A 25,202-nucleotide genomic window follows, 5' to 3' on the forward strand; every position below is an offset into this window, starting at 1 on the left:
GGGCGGGGCCTGGAGAAAAAGATGATGGGAGGGGGGACTTTAAAGAGAAGGGCGGGGCTAGAATCTTGCTAGGCCTAGAATGAAGGATGGGCGGAGAAGAGAGAGGCGGGACTATCAGTCAGAGCCGGGCGGGGCCGAGCTGGGAGGAGAGGGGCGGGGCTGGGGCTGGCCCGAGGCCGGGGGCGGGAGGCGGGACCGCAGACGGTCTAGGCGCCGGAGTCGGAGGCCAGTCCCTGAGGCTGTAGCCGCTGCACAAGCACCCGAGGTGGGCGATGAGAGAGGGAACGCGGAGCCTAGGTGAGAGAGAAGTTGGTTAGCGCACGGCGGAGGTCGGAGAAAGGGCGGGCATAGGGACCCGGGAGCGGCAGCGGCGGGTGAAGGGGGTCGGGGGGCGGGACGTCCCGCTGCGCCAGCTGTGAGCAGCTGGCGCGGGAGGCAGGCCGTTCTGTAGCCAGCGCCGCCCTCCCCCTGCCGGGGCCCCGCACAGCTGGGCAGCCCGCGCGCCTCGGCGGCGGGGCGGGTGGGCAGGCTGGCAGGCGGGCGCGCGCACTCTGGAGCCAGGTTGGAGCCGGGCCCGGGAGCAGGTGAGCTTCCCCCGCTGGTGGGGCCCCGGGGGAGGGCAGAGGAGGAGCCGCAGCCGCCGAGGCTGCGCTCCCTTCTCCCCTGGCAGAGGCCCCGAGGGGCGGCAGGCCGGGGCCGGCCAAGTTCAAGTCTCCTCTGCGCCTCAGGTGCGGGCTGGACGGCGCCGCCTGACTCTTGGCGGTTGACCGTTCCTGCGGCGTGGCCGGTGGAGCTGCAAGCCAGGGCTGTAGGGGGCCCCGTGCGAGCCCGGTGCCCGGACTCGTTTTGCTTCGCGTTCCCCCGCCCCCTGCAGCAGCAGCAGCCGCCGCCGCCGCCGAGAGACACCTCCCCTTCTCCCTTCCTCCGGGCTGGCCGATCGGTCTGGCGGTGACCCCTGCTGCACGCGGGTCCTCCTGGCTGCCCATGCCTGCCTCTCTGCGAGGCTGGCCTGACGCCGGGTGTGGGGATACGGAAAATAAAACTACTAAAAAACATCTCGAGTTTTATGAATGGGCCTCAAGTGCCAGTTCAAAAATTGGCTTAAGCTCCCTGGGAGGGACTGCAGAAAAGGTGTTACTTTTATGTCTGTGTTTATCCCGTGCTTGTCCCTTTGCTTTTCTGGTAGAGAGGGTTTGTGGGAGGAAAGGGATTGTAGCGTTTGAAACGTCTATTTTAGTCATCGTATGTCAATAAAAGGACGATAACCAATTGCAAAACAAACAAACACACGGAAAACTTGGAAATTAACAAGTGATATCTGCACAAGGCCCTCTGCTAGTCCATTTGTTGTAGCGTGATATATTGTTTGAGACTTAGTTGGCTGCTTGTAAAGATTAACAGACAGTTTTAGAACCAGAGAGATAGATGAATTTTAATTTAGCCTTAATGAACTTTGCTATTTGTAGATTGATTATAGAATTCGAGAAAGTACACAATAGTTGTCTCATATAGTCTACATATTTTGCAAAAAAAAAAAATTTTTTTGTATTTGGTACATAAACAGGTTGGTTATTCAAAGTCATCAGTTGCCATAGTAACCTGTCATGGATAGTAAGGGCAAATTCTCTTCCTCCTCCCAAGCCATGGAATCATTTATCACTAGGTTCTGTAAAGGCTTTTGTTTTGCTAGAATATAGTTCAAATGTGGACGAAAAGTATGAGTGGATTTTTCTAAGTGGCTACAAGAATTAGAATGCACAGAAAATGAGTTTACTGTATTATTAATGAATCGTGCCAGAAGGCTTTGAAGAAAAATATTTGAGGAAAAGATATTGGTTAAATTAGAAAGGAAGCATTATATGTTGAGTGAAATTGGTGTCATTGAAGAGGATAATGAGTGTGTGTGGGGAGAATCTGGTGTTTGGGATGACATTTTGCAAATAATTTAAGCAAAAAAAAAGGGGAGGGCTTTGAGGAGATCAGAGCTAAGCAGTTTTTGTACTTGAACAACATAACGATTGTGTACTTGGGTGCCTACTCTGTTAGAACAGCTGTTTCTATCCATCAGATGACTTTTAGCATTCAACAGCCTTTTGCTTATTTCATTGTTGTTAGCCAGGGGTTTCAGAAGTTAATTTCTCAAATTTCCATAGAATGTGTGATTTACTTTTTGTGTTTTAAATTTTTTATTTAAAGTTTTGAGTTCCAAATTCTAACCCTCCTTCCCCCTCCTTCCTTGAGGCATAAGTAATTAGATATGTTATACAAGTGCAGTTATGTAAAACATTTCAAATTGTAAAGGAAAACTCAAAAGAAAGAAAATTAAAACTAGCATGCGGCAGTTTGTATTCAGTCACGGTATCAGTTCTTTCTCCGGAAATGGAGAGTATGCTTCATCACTAGTTCTTTGAGATTGTCTTGAATTATTGTATAGCTGAGAATAGTGTCATTCACAATTCTTCATCTAAAGATATTGTCATTGTACATTGTTCTGGTCCGTTCATTTCGCTATGCATTAGTTCATACAAGTCTTTCTGGGTTTTTCTGAAATCATCTGCTTATCATTTCTTAGTATCACAGTCTGATACCCCATGGGGCAGCTAGTTGGTACAGTGGATAAAGCACCAGTCTTGATGGCAAGAAGACCTGAGTTCAAATTTGGCCTCAGACACTTAATACTTCTTAGCTGTGTGACTCTGGGCAAGTCAATTAACCCCAATTGCCTCAGCCAAAAAAGAAAAAGAATAAACAATCTGATACCCTAGTTTGTATAGCCATTCTCTTAACTGATATCCCTTTGATTTCCAATTCTTAGTCACCACAAAGAAAGCTACTGAAAATATTTTTGTACAGAATTTTTGTACAAATTGGTTTTTTCCTTTCTTTTTCAGATGTCTTTGGGATACCTAGAGGATCAAAAAGTGTGCAGTTTTATAGTCCTTTGGGCACAGTTCCACATTGCCCTAGAGAATGGTTGGATCAATTTACAACTCCATCAACAGTGGAGTATCCCAGTTTTCCCACATCCCTTCCAATATCTAACATTTCCTTTTTTGTCATCTTAGTCAATCTAATAGGTATGAGATGGTATCTCAAAGTTATTATTATTATTTTTTGCTGTACAAAAAGAATCAGACTCTGAAATATTGTACAATTAGCTTGTGAAGGAAATCAAAAATGCAGGTGGGCATAAATATAGGGATTGGGAATTCAATGTAATGGTTTTTAGTCATCTCCCAGAGTTCTTTCTCTGGGCGTAGTTGGTTCAGTTCATTACTGCTCCATTGGAAATGATTTGGTTGATCTCATTGCTGAGGATGGCCTGGTCCATCAGAACTGGTCATCATATAGTATTGTTGTTGAAGTATATAATGATCTCCTGGTCCTGCTCATTTCACTCAGCAACAGTTCATGTAAGTCTCTCCAGGCCTTTCTGAAATCATCCTGTTGGTCATTTCTTTTTTTTTTTTTTTAATTTAATAGCCTTTTATTTACAGGTTATATGCATGGGTAACTTTACAGCATTAACAATTGCCAAGCCTCTTGTTCCAGTTTTTCACCTCTTTCCCCACACCCCCTCCCCCAGATGGCAGGATGACCAGTAGATGTTAAATACATTAGATACACAATAAGTATACATGACCAAAACATTATTTTGCTGTACAAAAAAAATCAGACTCTGAAATATTGTATAGTTAGCTTGTGAAGGAAATCAAAAATGCAGGTGGGCATAAATATAGGGATTGGGAATTCAATGTAATGGTTTTTAGTCATCTCCCAGAGTTCTTTTTCTGGGCATAGCTGGTTCAGTTCATTACTGCTCCATTGGAAATGATTTGGTTGATCTCGTTGCTGAGGATGGCCAGGTCCATCAGAATTGGTCATCATATAGTATTGTTGTTGAAGTATATAATGATCTCCTGGTCCTGCTCATTTCACTCAGGATCAGTTCGTGTAAGTCTCTCCAGGCCTTTCTGAAATCATCCTGTTGGCCATTTCTTACAGAACAGTAATATTCCATAATATTCATATACCACAATTTATTCAGCAATTCTCCAAATGATGGACATCCATTCAGTTTCCAGTTTCTAGCCACTACAAAAAGGGCTGCCACAAACATTCGTGCACATACAGGTCCCTTTCCCTTCTTTATAATCTCTTTGGGATATAATCCCAGTAGTAACACTGCTGGATCAAAGGGTATGCACAGTTTGATAACTTTTTGAGCATAGTTCCAAACTACTCTCCAAAATGGTTGGATTCGTTCACAACTCCACCAACAATGCATCAATGTCCCAGTTTTCCCGCATCCCCTCCAACAATCATCATTATTTTTTCCTGTCATCTTAGCCAATCTGACAGGTGTGTAGTGGTATCTTAGAGTTGTCTTAATTTGCATTTCTCTGATTAATAATGACTTGGAGCATCTTTTCATATGACTAGAAATAGTTTCAATTTCTTCATCTGAGAATTGTCTGTTCATATCCTTTGACCATTTTTCAATTGGAGAATGGCTTGATTTTTTATAAATTAGAGTTAATTCTCTATATATTTTGGAAATGAGGCCTTTATCAGAACCTTTGACTGTAAAAATATTTTCCCAGTTTATTGCTTTCCTTCTAATCTTGTCTGTATTAGTTTTGTTTGTACAAAAACTTTTCAGTTTGGTATAATCGAAATTTTCTATTTTGTCATCAGTAATGATCTCTAGTTCTTCTTTGGTCATAAAATCCTTCCCCTTCCACAGGTCTGAGAGGTAAACTATCCTGTGTTCCTCTAATTTATTAATAATTTCATTCTTTATGCCTAGGTCATGAGCCCATTTTGACCTTATCTTGGTGTACGGTGTTAAGTGTGGATCAATGCCTAGTTTCTGCCATATTAGTTTCCAATTTTCCCAGCAATCAAAGTTATTTTAATGTGCATTTCTCCATTCAATATTTATTTAGAGCATTTTTTTTATGACTATAGCTTTGCGAGGTAGGTGCTGTTAGTATTTCCATTTTACAGACAAGGAAACTGAGACTGAGAGATTAAGTGACTTGTCCAGAATGACTAATAAATGTCTGAGGCCAAATCTGTATTTTTTTTCTTACTATTCATCCTTCCTGGGAGGTGAAGTGATTTTCCAGAGTCACATAGAAAATCTAGTAGCTTCGGGTATTCTTGGCTCCTAATGCAGTGGTTCTTCCATTATACCATCCTTTCATTTCAATACTATATTGACTCTTAGAAAGCTAAATTTAGCAACATTTATATCCAGGAATAGGTGATATTCTTCTGAGTGGAGATTAACAAACTGATGCAAATTAAGTAATGATGGCAATGTGATAAATATGTGTGGGGCTAGGTAGAATACCTTAATCTTATTTAAGCCATTATCTGCTTTGGAGCTACTTGAAGAGTAGTACTCTCTGAGTTGAAGACACATTGGGTTGGATTCTTGGGAAGGAATTCCTTGTACCCTGTTTGACTTTATACTCTTAGGAGAACATTAATGCTGATAAATACAATAGATCTCTTAGTAGAATATTAATGCTGGTACAGAATGCCTGACTTCCAGAAAGAAAGATAAAGTTCACTGGGTTTGTTTTGTATTGAAAAGGAAGTGCCATGGAAACAAGGAAAATGAAGGAAAACACAAATTGAAAATTTATGTGTGTCTGCTTTTGTTTGAAAAATAATATCTGCCTACCTTTCACACAGAAGCAGAGATTCATGTCACATACAGATTGTCTCAAGTTCAAATGGAGACTCCTTAATATAGATTTCTTTGGTAAACTAGGCAGAAAACATTTCCAGTCCATTTACTTTATGTAATAGAGTAATAATAATAATAGGTAACAATCCTATAGCACTTTAAGGTTTGCAAAGTGGTTTTACAAATATTACTTTGATTTAATTTGATCCCCATAATAACCCTGGGGGTAGGTGCCAATATTACTACCACTTTATAGATGGGGATACTAAGGCAGACAGCAATTAGGTGATTTATCCCAATGTTTATTTAAGTGTTTAAGGCTAGATTTTAATTCAGATTTTCCTGACTCCAGGTTGAGTCTTGTTTCTTCCTTACCATCTAGCTGTCTAAGAAAAAAACTAAAAGTCAAGTCTTTCCTCCTTGCCAGTTTCCTTGGGGCTTTAGGCTGTATCTCATAAGTCTTTTGTCAGGTTCTATTCCAATTGTTGATTATAAAATTCAGTATTCCCATCCTTTTACTTGTATGTAGCTAGATTTTGAGACTGCTCTCAGTATGAATATCTAGGAAATATCATGGACAGATGGCTATTTTTTTCCACACTGGGGAAAACCAGGCTCAGGAGGGTTTTTTGTTTTAGGGTTTTTTTGTTTTGTTTTGTTTTGTTGTTTTTGTTTTGCCAGAGAAACACGGTGGCCTAGGCAGCAGTGGCCCAACTTGAACAGGTCACTTTGGGACTGCTGTATGCATGTTGAGGCAATGTAGCCCTTGGAAGTGGTTGTGGGAACTTTTTCTACTGGGCTTATTTCCTTTTTTGAAAGATTAGAATGAGAAGGTAGTTGTTGAATTTCCATTTGAGACAATAGGTACCAGACTTCTGAAGTATGGTTTCCCCTTTTCTGCCCCATAGGGCATAAATTGATTCCTTAGTTCATCCTATTTGATAGGATACTTTTCTAATTTCTGTTTAAGTAGTTTGAATTTCTTTTGCTAGTTAAATAAGTCCCATTGATCTAATGTCTGGGTACTCCTTCTTTTCCCCTAGAATAAAAATGAGTGAAAGAGCCATCTTTTATTGCCCCGGAAAAACTCCTCTGCCCCAGCCCTTGCTCTCCCCCTTTTTACCCAGAGAAATCTCTTTGTAGGAGTAGAGTCCAGGGCAGTGATTAAATTAGGGACTACTTAGTGGGAAGAGAGAGATGGTACCATTGGACCCAGTTGACAATGCTCACTTTCCAAAGATGGGGGACAGAGGAAGACTTCAGTACATTTATCCTTTTGGCTTTTAGTTGACCTGAAATCCGGCAACCATAGACAACCACAAAAAGATACATAAGTGTGAAATGTTTCTTCTTGATATCTCAAGCTTTTTGTTCTTTACCTTTCACTTTTCCTGGTCAGTGAGGATCCTCATTTATTTCTTTTATTATCTTACTCTCTTTAGTGCTCACTTATTATTACCGGCTTTTCTCTTGAGTGTCTCTGTATGAGTATTGAAGGTCCAAGGAATTTCTGTTCTGTACTTTTTAAAATAGTGCAATGGTTAAAAGACAAAAGAATCATAATTTAGAAGCTAGGAGGAAGCTGAGAGGTTATTATGCCTGCCTCCTTCATTTTAAAATTCTATGTTACAACCCTCAGTTTATACATCTGACTGTAAATTGGGATACTTAGCAAATGTGTGAAACAACTGAAACAGCTGTAGAATTAGTTCCTGTAAAACAGGTTAAATTGCAAAAATTTTGTGGTGGATAGAGAAGTTTTCCAACTCCAGCTCTTAGTTCAGCTTGAAAATTCTTTGATTCTGGATTGCACCTCCCTTTCCCATCTTACCTCCCCCCCCCCCCCCCCCCCCCCCCCCCCCCCCCCCCCCCCCCCCCCCATACACACACCTCACCCTACATGTAAACAAGTTTTACCATTTGGAATTGTTGAGCAATTAATATATAAAAAGGATTAGCCAAGAAAATGAATACATCTGCTAGTATTATACAGTACTTGAAAGGGAACTTAGAAGTTATCTAGCTTCAATGGTTCAACTCTGTTAGTCTCTAGTAACAAGTTAACTTAAATAATAATATTTCTACTGAGATCCATTCTAATTTTAGCACTCATTTTAGCACAGAGGTAACTTTGAGTTTTCAAAAGCTGTGCTATCATTTAGGAAGAGGCATCTGGTTGTCTCAGTGGGTAGACTGTCAGGTATAGTTATGAAGACCCAAGTTCAAATCCAGCCTCAGACATTACCTGTGTGACATTAGGCAAGTCACTCCATCCTACTTGCCTCAGTTTCCTCATCTGTAAAATGAGCTGGAGAAGGAAATGGCAAATACTTTGGTATATTTGAAAACAATAAATGGGGTCAAGAAGAGATTAATTAACATGATTGAACAACAACAGATCATTCTGGAGAAGTTTTGAGTATAGCAACAGACTGAGTTTTTTTTTTTTTCTTTTTTTTAATTTTTCCTGAGAACAAACTTCATTTATAATGGAGAAAAATATCACCAGTAAACTGGTCAGTTAAAGATTGTGGGGAACAGGGAGTTGCTGTGAATCCAATATGTTGTATTAAAAACTTTCCAAATTACTTGCACATATACTATTATTCTGATACTTGGTGACTTCAGTAAAAGAAGTAAGGAGATGATGTGAAGAAATGTATAGGAAGGCATCGTGGTTCAGGAAGAAAGAAAGAAGCTTATAAAGTTGAACAGAAATCTCACACCTTTATATCATATAGCTCTTCTATGAGAAGCTAGTTGGTACATGTTGGACATGGCAAATTTTAAAAAAAAATTACAAAAAATAAAATAGATTATATTATAGTAGATAGGAATTGGCTTGTTATTGATTTGGGGTGTTATCCCTGAAAAAGATGTCTATATGATCAGACCATGGACTTGTTAGAACTAAAATTAGAGTTAGCAAAAAGAAATAAGAATAAGATGGTGTATAACTAAACTCAGTTTGAACCATTTAAACAAATACTGACAATCAAAAATGGGAAATAAACAACAGAAATGACATTGATGCCAGTTATAGTAATTCTGTACAGAAATTTAACCAATATAAATTAATTGCCACACCACGAAGACCAAGAGTCCAGAGAATATCTTAATCAACAGATATCTGAACTTAATTTGCTAAACAGAGTGAAGAAGCCAACTTAAAACATAAACTAATTTGTTTCTTACCGTGAAGGATATCTAGACAACACTGTGAACAGTATCAACTCATAAAGCAGAGACAAGTGCTTTTAAACCATTTTAAAGAGAGCTTGGCAAGGCATTCGATTAAGCAATGTCACCTCAAGGTCATTAAAGGACAAAAGTGAAAGAAAGACAGCAAATAAAAGAAAACATGGAAAAGACTTGTAAAAATTATTATGACAAGCTTCTTCCCTCCACTTCATAAAGGACAATGGAATTAGTATACCTGGACTTTAACATCACAGTACTAGGTAAGATTATGGGGAACTAGAAATGGCACTATAGAGAGCAAAGATGGGAAAAGCAGCTTGATTGGCCAAATTATATAGAGGAATTCTATACCAGAAATGACACAATTTGAGGGCATAAAGAACTCAAAAGTATTTGAAGGAGGGGCAAGTACCAAAGACATGAGTGGAAAAAATCTTAGACCTTATTGCCGCTTTAAAAAAAAAAAAAGGGAAACAATTTCAGTAGTTGCTGACTTGGATGCTTACTTTCCCACTTATACAAGACTTTGAGAATCATCTCTGCACAAACAGTTGGCCTTCTCATTGAGGGCAATACTAGAGAAAAAGCTTGGTCAATTAATTTGGGTTAGAATTGAACAAGAAAAGCAAGGCAGGCCAAATTGCCTTTCTGAAATTGCAAACCTCTTTTGACTCCAAACTTCCCATGGAAGCAAAGTTTCTTCTTAATACTACCATATATGTTATATTATATATATATATATATATATACACACACACACACACATACCCATCTATACAACACTTGCATATATTATGCTGGTGTTGTGTGATATGAGGACATGAAATAAATAATCTCCAAAGAATTAAAAATGAATATCACAGGGTAATATGTAGTATATGTGAACAGACTACATTTAACTAATGAGGAACATGAAAGAACAGAACTAAAAGCTAAGCAAGAAATTATCTGATATAAGAAGTGATAAGAGCATACCAGGATTAACTTGGGCACCAGCAATCTTAGAAGCTCAGGACAAATTGACGAAGATCTCCAGGATGTTTATTGTGTCAGATTTAGGGACTGGAACTGGAAATGGAGCAGGGGTGGATAAATTGTCTTTGTTGGAGGGAACTTTCAAATTGATTAGATCACAGATCCATTTGAAAATAATAACTGACATTTATATAATGCTTTACATTTTGCAAAATACTTTATAGATATTATAATATTTGAAGTTCATTGTAAGGTATGTTGGGTTCTAAAACTTAGAATAGTGATTAAATGATTCATTCAGTTCCACATAAGCATCAAAGGTAGAATTTGTAGGTCTTTCTAACTCCCTTTCCAAAACCTTCACTTTACTATCTCATGCTATAAAAAGAAGCTAAATGGCTATTATTATTACACAATTAGATGTGAAATTTGAAACTGTTCAAGGTTGTATTATGAATGTGTATAAAATAGGCATTTTTATGAATGAATTTGCAAAACCCCAGAGAATGTGTAAATCATATTTTATTGAATTGTTATATTATGCATTTTCAGTTATTTGTTTTACTTCTGTTAATACTGCAAGACATCTGCCTGTTTCACTCATGACTTTTCTGATCATTTAAATTATTTTAATATAAATCTAATAAATAACCATCAGCGAAAACAGTCAAACACACATAGCAAATAAAGAACAAAATCTTCTAACACACATCTGAACTTACATTAACAAGCAGAGACAATACTTTTATTCTGAAGTTCTCTCACATTTGAACCCAATTTTCTTGAAAAAATGTATACAGTATACACAGAGCTGTTTTCAGTGTGAATATAATTCTAGTGTTGCTGACTTTACTCTCAATCACCTCCTATAAATACCTTTCCCTATTTTCTTGAATGTTTCATATGTATCCTCTCATGGCATTATAGTATTTTATTAATTAATATGTCATAATTCAGCCATTTTTCAATTTTTGAACACAAAAATTATTTCCTTTTGGGGAGCATTTAAAAATGGAACTATGAATGAATATTTTTATACAAATAGTTTTTTTTCTTTTTGCAATGTTTTTGAATAGAATTTTAGCAATGGACTAATTACATAAAACATTTTTTTTTTTTTTTTTTTGCTGAGGCAATTGGAGTTAAGTGACTTGCCCAGGGTCCCACAGCTAGAAAGTGTTAAATGTATGAGGCCAAATTTGAACTCAGGTCCTCCTGACTTCAGGGCTGGTGCTCTATCTACTGCACCAACTAGCTGCCTCCACAAAACATTTATTAAGCATATATTACATAGCCAGAAGGTAGGTAGGTGGCAGAGTAGATAGAGCACTAGGTTTGGAATCAGGAAATCATTATTCAGTTGTTTTTCATTGTATTTGATTCTTTGTGATACCATCTGAGGTTTTTCTTGATAAAGATACTGAAATGGTTTGCCATTTCCTTTTCCAGCTCATTTTACATATGAGGAAAATGAGGTAAACAACATTGAGTGACTTGCCCAGGATCCACAAATCTAGTAAGTGTTTGTGGCTGGGTTTGAACTTATGAAAGATGCCCTTTCCTAATAGGTCACTGAGGCACAGCAGTGTATAAAACAATAGATCATGGTTTAGTGATAAAGAATGCTGGAGGAATCAGGAATTCAATCACAGTTACCTTGGGCAAGTCACAACACATATGAGGCATTGTGCTAAATATAATTTATAATCTCATTTCAGCACACAAAAGGAAACTGGAAAAGGTGATAGGGAGGGGATTAAGATGTTGCCTGAGTCCTAAGCAGAGCTGCTGATGTGAAATATTTTGGAGAGTTACCTATAAAGCTCTGATCTGAATGCTTTACAGCAGGAAGGCTTTGGAAAGACTTCCAATCAGAGGAGAGAGGAAGTTGAGGGAACTGAAGGTTTTAAGTATCAAAAACTTAAATTAATCAACATGGTGATGAGATTTCAGGTGATTGAGTCATCTTGGGTTCCCTAGAGTCAAAGCAAGCAGAATTGTTAATAGAAAATAGACTTCCCTAGAAAGTTCTGATCTAAGTCCTCTATTTAAAGGAAGGCTTTGAGAGGAACTGACCTGTCCTCATTTGGGGCTTTCATTCCTGTTGCCATACTTTCTCCAAAATAGTTAACACCAGTCTTATTAATGATGTATTACTATGTCTCTCTTCTCATGGCCCTGCCCCACAATGGATCTCATATTTTTTATATTTGCCATCCTGAAGTCACATTTTAGGTTATCACCATTTTATTTTTCTATCTTTTCATGTAGTTTTTAAGTTTTTTTTGTGCCCTTTGACCATTGATCCATTAAAGTGTATTAGAGTTTATTGTAGTGTAGCTCTAACTTTTCTTCTAAATCCATCCAATTTATCTAGCTGTATTTATTGAATGGTAATTCCATTCTTGGTGTAAGGTAGGTGGTGCAATGGAGAAGAATGCTGAAGTTGGAATCAGGAAGACTCTACTTCTGAGTTCAAATCTGACCTCAGACACTGATTAGCTATGTAACCCTTATCTCTTAAGTGAGCTGGAGAAGGAAATGGCAAATCACTCTAGTTTCTTGGTCTAGAAAATCCCAAATGGGGTCCTGGAGAGTTAGACATGACTAAAATAACTAAATAATAGGTTTCAAGGACTTAATTCCTAAAATATATATGTATATCTTAATATATAATTGTTTTCTCATTGTTTCTCCCATCATATGGTAGCTCTTTAAAACAGGGACTGACGTTTGTCTTTCTTTATATTGTCACTACTTAATAATTGTTTCTGATTGACTGCCACTGGCTGATACTCTCAGAAGCAGCCCAAGAAAATTTTAAGTTCAATTCAATATTGATTAATTGCCTACTATGTACCAGTCAGTGTTAGGAAGGTGTTAGAAACCCTGGATTTGAGAGTATTCTGCTTCTGACACACACTTGCTTCATGATCTTGTGTAATTTGGCTCAACATTTCAACATCCCAGACAATTCTGTGACCATAATATGTAGAACAACTGCTGATACTTCCCAATAATAATGGAATCCCAGGTCCAAAACAAAACAAATGTGCAAAAGTACTGTGCTAGAGGCTAAGGACATAATCCTCAAGAGACTTAGATTATGCAGAAGGGATAAACATATATGTAAATGCAATTGTCCCTTACCATTCATGGAATTGAGGGATGCAGAACCCCTATGAATGTAAAAAACCACAAATAATCCTAGGCCTCATTCAAAACCTTTATTCTTAATAAATCTAATCATATTTATTTAACATACAAAAGAAAAAAAACAACACACTGCACCTAAAAAGTTGGAGTTTCTAAGTGAGAGATTAGTATCTCACATACCATGCAGAGACTTTGCAGCATTTGGTGATGCTATAGCAACTGTTCATGGATTTTTTTCTACCAAAAAAAATGCAAGATACAATGATCACCATGAGGGAAAAAAAATCACATGACTGAGTCTGGATAGTAGAGGTACAAAGAGATGTTTCCAAAGAGTGTGTAGCCCATAGTTCTTTAGTGCACTGAAATTTTAACAAAATTCGGCTGTTTATAATAAATTTGCATATGCATGCTTATGGTTGTGATAAAATATATTAATATATAGTATTTGTATTTTTGCCTTACTAAATTTTTTTTTGTTTTTTTCTTTACACACATATGTCATCTGTAGTTTTTCACATAAGTCATAAATCTCCAAAACTAGCCACATAATTATTGATGGCTAACTCACAAATAACCAGAACTTCTAAAATGAAACCTTCAAGTGTTAAGGGATGACTTTACAAGATTATTTGTGGAGGCAGGGGCAATTGAAAAGGTCTTCATCAGGAAAGGTTTCATGGAGTAGGTGACACCTGAACTGCATATTGAAGTAGGCTAGGGATTCTAAGAAGTAGAGGCTTGAGGGACAGCCTGTACAAAGGTTTATCAATAACAATAGTTGACATGTATATATGTGCTAGGCACTGTTCTGAGTGCCTTGTAAAGGACTATCTCATTTAATTCTCAAAAAAACCTAGATAGTGGGTGTTATTTTTATCCTCATTTTACAGATGAATAAAATGAGGCAAACAACAATTAAGTGACTTGTTCAGTGTTAAATAGCTAATAAGTATATCTAAGAACAGATTTGAGTTCATCTCTTCCTGACTATAGGCCAGTGCTCTATCCACTGTATCACCTAGTAGGAAATGGAATGTTGAATTTGAAAAACAGCAAATAGGCCAAGTGTTTGGCATAGTATGATCAGTAGAATTCTACTGATAGGTTTTACCCCCTTAATGGGAGAACCCATTGTGCCAACCCTTAGTTTTATATTACTTCCATGATTGCAGACTGTGGAAACTAGGTTGATCCTACATCATATCTAGATACATTTGCTCATGGAAATTAATCAGAAACACTCCTGGATGGAACATCATTCCACTAAGAATATATTAGCTACCCTAAATTTCAGGAAGGAAATTACAAAATCTCTCATGGAGAAGTTAGGGATAAAAAATAGACTATCCAAAGACATAGATGGTTCCTTGTACATAGTATGGATTTAATAAATTTAATAAATGACTGAATCAAATTGAAATCTCACCTAAAAAAAAAAAACATATTAGCTACCACCTAGAGCAGTTCTCCATACATTATTTTAGTAGTTGAGGAGAGCTAGGGAGAGAATTCTCTTATGAAATTGTGGAGGACTTTATGTTAAAAGTCATAACCTGAAGTACTTTTATAAGAAATCTTAGAATTTTAATTGAGAACCATATTATAATGAGTTCCAGTGCCTACTTATTATTTGGAATGGATATACACTTACCTACTTTTCTCTTTTATTAGAAATCCTTTTTTTTTTTAATGGCCTAATGGAGTTTGAGGCAATGTCCCTAAAGTCTGTTTGTACATTTTGTACTTGAAATGGAACATTTTAAGTCCTTGAGTTCAAAGTAATAATTTTATTATTATAGTTAAGACTATATTAAGAATAGCGTGACACAGGATGAGTGATGTTTCTCTTTTTAATCAAAGATTTTTAACCATTCCATGTATAACTATGAAACTAAGCTCAACCCTTGAAAGAAAATGCAGATTATTAATATGTCAGGTATAATTTACTTAGTTGAATTTAAGTAAGAAGGTAGAACAAAATATTACATATGGGAAGCCTTCCTTATTATTATCCTCAAAGTGTATCTATCAAACACTACAAAGAAAATCATACTGAAACAATTGTGCCTGGTAGAAATGTATTAATAATAATAATAGCCAACATTTTTATGGCACTTATATGTAGCTGCCTTACAAATATTATCTTAGTTGATCTTCATAAGAACGCTGGGAGGTAAGTACTATTATTAGCCCTATTTTATAGATGAGGAAACTGAGGCAGAACTTGCGTCCCAGGATCACAGAGACAACATGTCTCTTCAATCCAGGTCTTTCTGGCCCCTAGGCTAATTCCATCTGCTATACCACACAGCTGCTATATTAGTTAAAATACATAGAATTTCAGTTTTGAAAGACACCTTAGCAGTCAATTAGGCCAGTGGTTTCAAACTCAAGTAGAAACAAGGATCACTAAATTGTACATAAAGATCCCTAGCACCACATGTAGAAGATTATACATTAACAATGTTTTGTTGATTTTTATTCATTTTGTTAAATATTTTCTCATTACACCTCTGAATCATACCTAAGTAAGAATTTTTTCCTGGCAAATATTTATACGACTCTTGAGGACTTTCATATGGTATTTTACTTTTTCACAATTAAATGTAAAAAAAAAAAAAAATTCATTTTTAAAAAAAAATTTGTTTCAGATTCTCTCCTTCCTTTTTCTCCCCCCTCTTTAAAAAAAATTAATATCTGATGACTTTCAGATAGAGAATCTATTATCTTTAATAAAAAACAATTTTGTTTCTTAACAAGAAATCTGCCTCACTGTAAATTCCACTCATTGTTCACAATTCTGTTTATGAGACTAAAGCAAAACAAATGTAATCCCTATTCCACATGACAACCCTTCCACACTCCTAAATCTTTTCTTTTTCAGATTAAACATCCCCTAATTTCTTTATCCTGCTTTGTCTGACATGATTTTTAAGTCTTCTAACCACCGGGGTCCACATTTCTTCTGCAGAAGCAGAGATTGATATAGTTCTAAAAAAAAGAAGTTTTGATGAGATGAGCTGGAAAAGGCTTTAATACGCTCCACATGTGGTGCCAAGAATGGGAAATGGTGTACCAGCTGACGTCTGACCAGAGCCAGTTATGCAGCAGATCTCTATCACTTTACACTTTAGTTGTTGTGGCTACCATGTTTCCTGGCTAATTTATAATGACCTTGTAAAGTTCCTGGGTTTTCCCAGCCTAGTTTAAATCTGACTGAGGATTTTGTTGTAGGGGGCAAAGTTGGAGTTTATTTTCAGATTGGGAGGGTAATACAAGTAAGTCTTCCTGAAATGTAAAGGCCCTTATGGAAGTTTTATTTTTACCTGTTCCAGGTGTCTTGCACGGTGTGAGCACTTAATAAATGTTGAATTGTTAGAGCAAGTTTCTGCTTCTGTGTGTGCCTTTAAAGTTTAATGTCCAACTGAACATGGTGAGTGACGATTTCACAGAGACATAATCCTACCTTACAAGGGAAAATAATCTGGTAGGATAAATGATTTAATTCATACTTTTGGTGATTCATAGACAAGGCAGTAGAAGATTTTATGAACTTAGATAGATATTGTAGTTAAAACTGATTTTAATCAATGTTTGTTGAAGGTGATTAAGTATGAACAATGTCTGTCTTACAGTTCCTTAATTTTTTCACTTGGAATCCTATGTCAGTGTTTAAAATTTTATCACCAGACAGTGAAAGCTCATATAGAGCTATTGAGGGAAAGAACATATGCATTGAATGTATTCTGGATTATTACAGGATTGGTATTGGGAGTTATAATCTTGAATCTGACATTTTTAATATTCCTTGTTAAGCCAGTTAAATATAGTACTTTTGCAAAGTGACCTTTACCCTGGAAAGTCATTATGCTTTTAAAGTTATAGTCTGTTCAGTCATTCAAATTTATTGGATGCTTTCTAGGCAGAATTCAAGTGTAGAAGGGATAAATGAGATTGCACCATGGTCTGCCGCCCTTGAAGACCTTAGAATTTATCAAACCTGCATTTTCCTCATAGTGTCGATAACAGTTGACATTTGTGTAATGGTTTACATATATTATCTCATCCCTGATCCCCCAAGTCTTCTCATGTCAAAGCTGGGATGAGAATCTAGCTTTAGTGACACAGATTCCCTTCCCCCTCTATCCAGCTTTTGCCTCTGCCAATAATTTAATATAACATCAAATAAGAGGATATACTTAGACTACAAATGAAGTGCAACTCAAGCATAAGAGAAACTGAGAACATCTTGAGAGTGAAAGGGAAAGTCCATTCAATATCTCTTCTACATTACTCTCCCAAACACAGTTTTGATATATCTTGGATCAGCAGAGGAAAATAAAGGAGAATGTTTGGGGAGTCTTGTGGAAACTACAGATGACCATGTGATGGCCAGCAGATGACATAGAGAAAGTTTACATACTCAGAAATGCATAAAATATATGTGTAGTAGTGTATAATATCTGGAGAGGGCTGAAACTATTGGGTTGATGCACTGAGGTGGGGACTGCTGAGCGCTTGAGGCTAACTTCTGATTGGACAATACTCTATGGGCATATGCTTGGAAAATGGTCCTTCCCACTATCCGTACTGGCTCAATGATTGGTGTATAGAGGATTGTAGGAGGGAGTAGGGGGTGGAGTAAAGCTAGCCAAGGGCACCCTCTCAGTGGTAGACAAGGGAGAAGGCTGTTGTGGAGAATCTGCTTCTATATCTAAATAGAATTCTATTCTATTCAACCCTGAGTCTAAGACCAAGAATAAAGACTGAGGACTTTTGCTTATCCTGACTCCGGCTGATTCTGGGGTGTCCTGGATGCAAGCGCGGTCGTTACAAATATTGATATATTTTATCTTTTACTATTATAAATACCCCATAAAAAATACAGACTTCTTCTCTGATAAAAAAAGAAAGACTAAAAAATTTTATTCATATTTTCCAAATCTCCCTAACCCTCTCAATGTGGAAGGAATAATTTATAGCTTGGCTGGAATGAAAGGAAATGAAATTCAGGAGAAGAGCCTTCAATGCTAAAGTGGAGAATTTAGGTTGGCCACTAAACCACAGCTATTAGGGAATAGAATATTATGAGATGCTACTTCTGTAATAATAATACTTATTCCTCTTTAGGAACTAAATTAGAGATGGATGAGGCTACAATTTTTAAACATTTTATATTTTTAAAAATGTTCTTATTTTGACTGATATCTCTTGTTTTCACATTACCTTCACTTCATAATACATTTCTCTCCATCCTCTAACTAGCAAAATATCCCTTGTAACAAAGGTTGAAAGAGAGGAAAAGATAAAACTTTAGCAACACTTATTAATGCTTTGGCTGTGTCTGATAGTATATGTCTTATTGTATACTTTCAGTCACCTGCTGAACAGTGGTTTCTTTATTCTTTACTCAGTTCTTCAAGAGAGTAAATTAAAGAGCAGCTCCTCATGTGAACCACATAGTATATTTCCTTTTCTGCCTGAGATGAATCTGCTGCTCTAGAACCAATAAGTTTTTTTTCCCCTGAGGCAATTGGGGTTAACTGACTTGCCCAGGGTCACACAGTCAAGAAATGTTAAGTGTTTGAGTTTGAATTTTAACTCAGGTCCTCCTGACTTCAGGGCTTGTGTTCTATTCACAACACCAACTAGATGCCCTAAAGAATCATTTTTTCTTGAATAGGAGAGTAAAATTGTGATAGTAGACATTTTATTTTGGCTGTTATATATTTGGTAGGCTGTTATGGGGAAAATATTAGGGCTACAATCATTTAAGAGTGAAGAATCTAATCTAGTCTAGGGATGCTTACCCTCTTTTTGAACAATAGAACTCTTTGGACAGGATTCCTAAGGACATTAATGGATCCTATCTCAGGACATCTTTTTTTAAACATATAAGATTACAAAGGAGACCAGTTTTACTGAAATAAATTTGTCAATATATGTATTTTTTAAGGTTTACAGACTATAGTTTTTAAGACTCCCACTGGTAGTTTGGACTAAGTCAGTAGCTGTGAAACGGAAATGAAGGGGTTATTTTCTCTCCTGTTGTGGTCTAGAAAAACTGACATCAATCATGATAGGAAAATTGGGGAATGGTGGTGATTTGGGATTTGAGAATGAAGAGAACTCAGAATTCAATTAGCTTTAGGCATTACAGTGATATTCAAATGGAGAGATGTGGTAAAGTCAAAAAGCATTTATGAAGCACTCACTCTGAGCCATAGGCAGTTTTAACTCCAGCCTGGGCACTCTTAAGCAATAACTTTATGGTGTTCCTCACATCACTCCCCAGCATACCTACTTCCTGCTTGGCTACAGCTGGCACTTCACCCTTATGGAAGGGCAGGCTCTATGCTCTGGGGCACAATGATTAGTAAGCCTTCCCTCCCCATCTCCTCTCATTTTAGGTAGGAGAAAGTGAGTCAGTATGGATAGGTTACCGATTTCATTGCATCAGACTCACCATTCCTCTTCTGAACCCAGGACATCATCATTCTTCTAGTTCCCCAGGTTCATAAACTTGGTGTCATCTTCCAACTTTTTATTGACAATCCCTGCCTGTTTATCCAAGCAGTTTCCATATCTTAAAAGTTTATACTGTACTAGGTTTTCTGTTCTTTTCTTTCTACTTGTACAGTTTGGGTTCTCATCTTTGCCTGATCTCTCTGTCTCAATCCATCCTCTACCCACCTTCCAAAGTGATTTCCCCAGAGCAACTCTGACTTATCCTATTCAGTAAAGATTAGTAAGTCCCTATTCACTCTAGGATCATATACAAACTCTTCTGTTTGCCATTTACACCTTTTATCTTTCCACTCAACCTTCCCAGACTTAATATATTACTCTTACTTGTCTGCTTCTCTAACTAAACTTGCCTTCCTGCTAGTTCCCCACTCATAAAAAGACAACTAATAGCCAAATGTTAATAGGGAATTAAAAGAGAATGTTCATTAAACAGGACTATATGTTGAAAGAGGAACAGACTTACACTAAAAATTTTCTGCAGAATTAAATTATCATAATTTTCACTTCCAAGTCATATTTTGTAGGACATGCAAAGAAAAAATAATGAAGCATTCAAAATCATATTGCTTTCAAGAATAAAGAAGCTTTATGATACCACTAATAAAGTTAAAAAAAAACTTTTATTTTTACTTCATATTATACGTAATTATTAGTACAGTAATACATGTATGTATTATATAAATATATAATAATATAATATACACATATTTGGGGGAGTGCTTAGACTGTTTTGCTAGTAGGGGGGATCTGATCTCAGAATTTTGGAGATCACTTCACTTCTCTTTCTCCACCAGTCTCTAGTTCTTTATTCCTTTGTTCTATCATCCCTCATGCTTTCCCAAACCCAGTCCTCGATTACCCCCACCATTTATCTCATACTCCTGTACTAATGTGCTGCTAAATAGAAATGAGGTTATGTAATTATGCTGACCCAATCCATTATACATTTTTGTTTTCTAATCTCACCTAGGTCCTCACTATAGCAAGGTAATCCTGCTATTCTTCCTTAATTGATACTCTAATTTATAATAGGTGCTGTTACAAACTTTCTTTCCTCAACCTCCCACAGCATTATTTTCCCACTCTCTTATCTGAGACTTATCTGAGGACTTCTCTTCATACTTTATTTTTTTTTTTATTTTTTTTTTTATTTAATAGCCTTTTATTTACAGGATATATACATGGGTAACTTTACAGCATTAACAATTGCCAAACCTCTTGTTCCAATTTTTCACCTCTTACCCCCCCACCCCCTCCCCTAAATGGCAGGATGACCAGTAGATGTTAAATATATTAAAATATAACTTAGATACACAATAAGTATACATGACCAAAACATTATTTTGCTGTACAAAAAGAATCAGACTCTGAATTATTGTACAATTCTTGTGAAGGAAATCAAAAATGCATGTGTGCATAAATATAGGGATTGGGAATTTAATGTAATGGTTTTTAGTCATCTCCCAGAGTTATTTTTCTGGGCATAGCTAGCTCAGTTCATTACTGCTCCATTAGAAATGATTTGGTTGATCTCGTTGCTGAGGATGGCCTGATCCATCAGAACTGGTCATCATCTAGTATTGTTGTTGAAGTATATAATGATCTCCTGGCCCTGCTCATTTCACTCCGCATCAGTTCGTGTAAGTCTCTCCAGGCCTTTCTGAAATCATCCTGTTGGTCATTTCTTACAGAACAGTAATATTCCATAATTTTCATATACCACAATTTATTCAGCCATTCTCCAACTGATGGACATCCATTCAGTTTCCAGTTTCTAGCCACTACAAAAAGGGCTGCCACAAACATTCGTGCACATACAGGTCCCTTTCCCTTCTTTATAATCTCTTTGGGATATAATCCCAGTAGTAACACTGCTGGATCAAAGGGTATGCACAGTTTGATAACTTTTTGAGCATAGTTCCAAACTACTCTCCAAAATGGTTGGATTCGTTCACAACTCCACCAACAATGCATCAATGTCCCAGTTTTCCCGCATCCCCTCCAACAATCATCATTATTTTTTCCTGTCATCTTAGCCAATCTGACAGGTGTGTAGTGGTATCTTAGAGTTGTCTTAATTTGCATTTCTCTGATTAATAATGACTTGGAGCATCTTTTCATATGACTAGAAATAGTTTCAATTTCTTCATCTGAGAATTGTCTGTTCATATCCTTTGACCATTTTTCAATTGGAGAATGGCTTGATTTTTTATAAATTAGAGTTAATTCTCTATATATTTTGGAAATGAGGCCTTTATCAGAACCTTTGACTGTAAAAATATTTTCCCAGTTTATTGCTTCCCTTCTAATCTTGTCTGCATTAGTTTTGTTTGTACAAAAACTTTTCAGTTTGGTATAATCGAAATTTTCTATTTTGTGATCAGTAATGATCTCTAGTTCTGCTTTGGTCATAAAGCTTCCCCTTCCACAGGTCTGAGAGGTAAACTATCCTATGTTCCTCTAATTTATTAATAATTTCATTCTTTATGCCTAGGTCATGAACCCATTTTGACCTTATCTTGGTGTACGGCGTTAAGTATGGATCAATGCCTAGTTTCTGCCATATTAGTTTCCAATTTTCCCAGCAATTTTTATCAAACAGTAAGTTCTTATCCCAAAAGCTGGGATCTTTGGGTTTGTCAAAGACTAGGTTGCTATATTTGTTGACTGTTTTATCCCTTGAACCTAATCTATTCCACTGATCAACTAATCTATTCCTTAGCCAATACCAAATAGTTTTGGTAACTGCTGCTCTATAATATAGTTTTAGATCTGGTACAGCTAAGCCACCATCATTTGATTTTTTTTTCATTAATTCCCTTGAAATTCTTGACCTTTTGTTTTTCTTCTCTTCATACTTTAAACAGAAAATCAAGACCATTTGTCTTTAGTTTCATCTCATCTCACATCCCTCTGACACCACCCACTCTCTATCCATTAACCTCTAGTTTCCCCTCCTTATCCCAGGTTTTGATCAAGAGGTGGGCCTTCTATTTGCCAAGGACTGCTTCATGACATAAACCCTTCCTTAATCCTATTTCCTCTTCTCTTTGGACGATCACCTCTAATTCCATCTTTCTGTCTCTTTCTGCCTTTTTCTTCTTCTCTCCCTCATTCTTTTTGCTTTTCTTCTGTCTTCCTTCCTCTTCTATTTCGAAAGAACCTTTTTTAGATGTTAACATTTATGTTAGCTTTCCTTTCCTATGGCCTTTAACTTTTCAACTAAATTCAACAAACCTATGTAAATTCCTTCCACTTTCTCCCCTCTCACAGAAACCCAGTGCAGTCCGTCTTCCACCTTCATTACTTAAGTGAAGCTTTTCTTTTCAAAGTTACCAATAACTTCTTCATTGACCAATATAATAACCTTTTTTTTTTTTTTTTTTTTTTTTTTTTTTTTTAGTTCTTATCCTTCATCATCTTTCTGCAGCATTTGACACTTGACCACTCTCTTTAACTAGATTTTCTTTCCTGTCTAGGTTTTCATGACACTCTTTTGATTTTCTTCATATCTATTTGTTCATATCTGCTTCATTTCTCAGTCTTTGCTGGATTTTCATCCATATCACTTCTGCTAATTTGTGTACCCAGAATCTCTTGCCTGAGTGACATCCTATAGTAAAAACTATAGTCTTTACTCTCAATAATTACCAGTAATAAATTATTTGGTTAACTTAGTGTAGCTAGCCAAGTAGGTAAATTTCATTTAAGAGTTTTTGGGTTTTTTTTGCTGTTGAATGATACAGAATACAAGTAAATAATGCACCATAGGTCATGAAGACAATGAACATAATAGCATTATTTGTAGCTAGGAGTCAAAGGCAAAAGTGAATACTTATATAATACATTTATTTTGTTTCTGTTTCCATAACTTGTTTTATATTTGTCTTGTTCTGGCCATTCCTAACAGCCACCACCCTACTTCAGCCTCTCTTCTTCTGGTCTAGACTATTCTAATAGCCTTCTCACTCTTCTCCCTTCCTCTCTCCCATTTAACCTTCTGAAAGCTGCCAAACACCTTTTCTCATGAACCTCCAACCCACTCACTTTCCCACTCCCAAACATTTAATAACCTTCAGAGAGTCTTCATTACACATAGGACCAAATATAAACTTTACATTTAAAGTTCTCCATGACCTTGCCTTTTCCTTCCTAGCCTTCTCATATATGACTCCCCTCTAATACTCAACAGGCCTGTGGTCCTGGCCTATCTATTTCTCACAGGCATCTCTTTAGCTTTGCATTGGCTGCCCCTGGCCAAATACTCTTCCATTTCTTCTCAACCCCTTAGAATTCTTGGTTTCCTTCAAGACTTAGCTCAAATGCCAGCTTCTTTGAGAGGCCTTGCCCTCACTTCACCAGCTATAACCTTTCCTCATAAGGTTACGTTATATGTACTTTAAGTGTATCTTGTATATATTTATATAAGTATGTTGTCTCCTTTGTTAGAATGTAAGCTACTTGGGGGCAAGAACTGTTTTGCTTTTATCTTTATGTCTCCAATGCTTAGGATAATACCTGATACATAGTACTATTATAAACTATTTAGAAAAATAGGTAAAGGAGTCCTGCCAAATTCTTTCTATGATACAACATATGGTACTGATACCTAAACTAGGAAGAGCCAAAACAGAGAAAGAAAATTACAGACCAATTTCCTTCATGAATATTAATGCAAAAATTTTTAATAACAGATTATCAAATGAAACAAATCAGTTCCAATAGAACAGTAATGAATTGAACCAGCTATACCCAGTGAAAGAACTCAGGGAAATGAGTGTGAACCACTAACTACATAGAATTCCCAATCCCTCTATTTTTGTCCACCTGCATTTTTGATTTCCTTCACAGGTTAATTGTATACTATTTCAAAGTCTGATTCTTCTTGTGCAGCAAAATAACTGTATGAACATGTATACATATATTGTATTTAACATATACTTTAACATATTTAATATGTATTTGTCTACCTACCATCTGGGGAGAGGGTGGGGGGAAGAAGAGGAAAAATTGGAACAAAAGGTTTTGCAACTGTACATGCTGAAAAATTACCCATGCATATATCTTGTAAATAAAAAGATATATATATATATAAGATTATCAAAGAGATTACAGCAATTTATCAATAGGACAATACATTATAACCAAGTGAGATTTATACCAGCAATGCAGGGCTGGTTCAATATCAGGAAAACTATTACTATAATCGACCATATCAATAACAAAACCAACAGAAATCATATGGTAATCCCATTAGATAAAAAAAAAGGCTTTTGACAAAATATCACACTCATTTCTATTAAAAACACGAGAGCATAAAGATAAAGGAAGCTTTCTTTAAAATAATAAGCGGTATCTATCTAAAACCAACAAGGATTATTTATAATGGTGAGAAGCTGAATGCATTCCTAATAAGATCAGGAGTGAAACAAGGATACCCATTATCACCACTTTTGTTCAACATTATACTAGAAATGTTGAATTTAGCAATAAGAAAAGGAAAAGAAATTAAAGGAATTAGATTGGGCAGTTGAGAAATAAAACTATCACTCTTTGCAAATGATATGATTATATACTTAGAGAATTCTAGAAAATCATCCAAAAACCTATTTGAAACAATTATCAGCTTTAGCAAAGT

At 36.6% G+C, this 25,202-nt stretch overlaps 1 protein-coding gene across 5 annotated transcripts in view; it reads left to right on the forward strand.

The window, feature by feature from the left end:
• Positions 1-202: 202 nt before the first annotated feature.
• Positions 203-25,202, forward strand: part of TEX2 (testis expressed 2) — a 140,654-nt gene continuing 115,654 nt past the window's right edge. The window contains exon 1 of one of the 5 annotated variants that reach the window (XM_031965876.1): positions 203-297. The gene's annotated coding sequence lies outside the window, so the exon portion shown is untranslated. Of the gene's footprint in view, positions 298-526; positions 585-25,202 lie in introns of those variants that run through there. The other 4 variants (XM_031965875.1, XM_031965878.1, XM_031965873.1 and 1 more) reach the window with 4 other exon arrangements.

The sequence above is a fragment of the Sarcophilus harrisii genome, chromosome 4 (assembly GCF_902635505.1).
Source record: "Sarcophilus harrisii chromosome 4, mSarHar1.11, whole genome shotgun sequence".
Classification (NCBI taxonomy): Eukaryota; Metazoa; Chordata; class Mammalia; order Dasyuromorphia; family Dasyuridae; genus Sarcophilus; species Sarcophilus harrisii.